Here is a 3,070-nt window from a genome sequence, read left to right as displayed (position 1 = left end):
AGAACAACTCCTTACCATTAAGCCACCAGAGCAGCCTGGATGTAATCTTAATGAAAGCAACATCTCTTCGTTTTTTCCTACAGTACTGCTGGGTGGATTTGAACTGCCAACTTTTAGGTTAGCAGTGGTCCATACAAGGACCTTATGCAACCAGCAGGAAAGAATATATAAAGTTATACCTTAAAGAATGAAAAGTGCTAAAGATAACAGAATAGATCAAATGCTCGCCGTGGAACAAAACTCAAAATCATAGACAAATAAAAACCAACAAACACACTTGGTCTGAGCGTGACTGGCAGAACCCCTGAAATTATGACTCTTAGATATTCTTCAGTCCTGGATCTGAACTCATCCCAGTGGCGTGACTTTCAGCCAAATAACAGGCCTATGAGATGGACCACAGCTAATGTACAAGATGAAAAGAGCGACATTTGCCCAGAGATAAAACTCAGAAGGCAGGAAAGGCTAGGGAATAAAGAAGAATGGAGATGATAAACACAGGTAGGAAGTGGGAAGATTGCTGAGGGGATTACAATAAATACTGTGAAAAAAATCTGTATGAATTTTTGATTGGAAACTCAATTTACTCTCCAATTTTCATCCAAATCACAATAAAAGTTTTGTTTTAAGCAAGTTACTTTCTGACAACTTCTATCCTAGATAAATTAAAAAAACCCCATTTTATAAATATATAAGTGATTCTGGAAAAATTGTGCTAAATCATCCAGGAGTATCCCAGCCAGGATCAAAACCTAGTAAAGCTGGGGAGGTATTTGCCTCAGCTGACAAATTTAAAGGAATGCTGAAAAAGTCTTTTACTATAAACTTGAAATAAAATTTAAAATGTAAAAATACAGTTTTTGGTAAAACTTTTACATTTGAATGCAAATTCAAAGAAAGGATTAGTATTATTAATTGATGCTTTATGCTCTAATAAGACAAAGCACTTCTTAATTTAAAATCTGGAAATTTGTTCATTATAAATGTTTTTGCATTACATTTAAATTTTTAAATAAACATTTTATTAAAATGTTACTAAATGCTCTTTCCAGGCAGCACGGTGCGATGGGCATCTCCCGGGACAACTGGCAAAAGCGCTCCAAGACTGGGGTCAAGAGAAAGCCCCGCCACAAGAAGTGGAAGTATGATCTGGGACGCTCGGCTGCCAACACTAAGACTGGCCCCCGCCGTATACACACAGTTCGTGTGAGAGAAGACAAGAAGAAGTACCGTTCCCTAAGACTGGATGTGGGGAACTTCTCCTGGGGCTCTGAATGTTGTACTCGAAAAACAAGGATAATTGATGCTGTCTACAACGCCTCCAATAATGAACTGGTCTGAACCAAGACCCTAGTGAAGAACTGCACCGTGCTCACTTGACAGCAGGCCTTACCACCCGGGGTACGAGACCCACTATGCACTACCCCTGGATTGTAAGAAGGGGGCTTAGCTGACTCCTGAGGAGGAAGAGATCTTAAACAAAAAGGGATCAAAGAAAATTCAGAAAAAATATGATGAAAGGAAAAAGAATGCAAAAGTCAGCAGGCTTCTAGAGCAGCAGTTCCAACAGGCCAAGCTTCTTGCATGTATTGCTTCCCGGGCAGGCCAGTGTGGCTGCACAGATGGTTATGTGCTAGAGGACAAGGAGCTGGAATTCTACCTGAGGAAAATCAAGGCACGGAAAGGCAAATAAATCTCCCTCCCATTTTAGCACATGTATTAAAGGTGCTTATTCTAAAAAAAAAAAAAAAAGTTACTAAATTTCATTATGAAGTTTTGGGAGGCACCTTCTTAAACATTTTGCACTTGAGTCAAATACTTCATTTGCCTTATCTTAATCCCAGCCCTGGTCCCAACCAACACTCATCAGTTAGGATATGTGGAGTACACTGTGTCTTCCTGGAATAAAGGCACAGGTTTAGGAAAGATGAAATGCACATTTGACCGCTGACGGACTGTGGAAAAGAAGATAAATAGAAGTGTTAATAGGATGCACTCAAGGAACTCAGGTGTATTTGGAGGGTAAAATGTAGATTCAGTTATATATGTAATAAGTTTGTGATGTAGAAGAACTTCCAGGATGATAGTGTAGAGATTAGGAATGTGGGCACTCGAACTATGGATCTGCCATGGTTTCATCTATTCAATCATTATGTATGACTTAGACCTCAATAAAATGGGGAAGACATTGTTTTGGTCAAGGCTGCTCTCAAGGACCTCTCCAAAATTTTGAGGAGCAATGTTGTCAGTTTGAAGACGAAGGTGTGCCTGATTCAGTTCATGGTCTTTTTAATCACTTGCTTTGCTGTTGGGAGCTGGACAATGAATAAAGATTACAGGAGTAGAATTGATTCCTTTGAGTTGGGTGTTGGAGAATAGTACTGAATATCCAATGGATTGCCAAAAGAATGAACAGGTCTGTCTTGGAAAAGGTATAGCCAGAGTGCATCTTGGAGGCATAGATGACAAAGCTTCATCTCTCATACTTTGCATATATTACTAGGAGAGGCTGTTCCTTGGAAAGGGATATCATGCTTGGAAAAGTATTTTGCTTGGGTCAACAAAAGAGGAAAAACCTCAATGAGATGGATTGACATGGTGAACTGTAGCAGTGAGCTCAAGTGTATTAGAGACGGTAAGGAAGACCCAGAATAGGTCAGGATTCTGATTTGTTGCTCATAGGGTCATACATGACTTGATAGCACCTAACACCACCACCTCATGAGATCTCTATGAGGATGAAACAAAAGAGTCTAAGGAGAGTATGAAACATCATGCCTGCCCCACATTAACTGATTAAGAACTCTAGTTTTTATAATGATGTCTGTAGCAGGAGTGGTATCCACTTCCTAAGCAGCATGCCTCTGGAAACTCCGTGAACTTTGATAAATGGCGATGGTTGTGCAAGGGCTTCAGGCCTTTTGTTCATGGGGTCGCTATGAGTTGTGCTCAACTCGATGGTAATCGACAATTGGAGCTCAGGAAACAAGTGAAGGTAGAAAGTGAGATTTGGAAAACCCATACAGAGAAGTTATTAGATGCATCAAAGCACTGCACAATCAAAAGAAAT

The 3,070-nt window shown here is 39.9% G+C and overlaps 1 pseudogene; it reads left to right on the top strand.

The window, feature by feature from the left end:
* The first annotated feature begins 1,065 nt into the window (after positions 1–1,065).
* On the top strand, positions 1,066–1,693 carry LOC102847995 (annotated as a pseudogene).
* The last annotated feature ends 1,377 nt before the right edge of the window (positions 1,694–3,070 follow it).

This window comes from Elephantulus edwardii, unplaced genomic scaffold, assembly GCF_000299155.1.
Source record: "Elephantulus edwardii isolate Elephantulus edwardi_28Jun2011 unplaced genomic scaffold, EleEdw1.0 scaffold00405, whole genome shotgun sequence".
Taxonomy (NCBI): Eukaryota; Metazoa; Chordata; class Mammalia; order Macroscelidea; family Macroscelididae; genus Elephantulus; species Elephantulus edwardii.
This window is presented reverse-complemented; position numbering and strand designations above follow the sequence as displayed.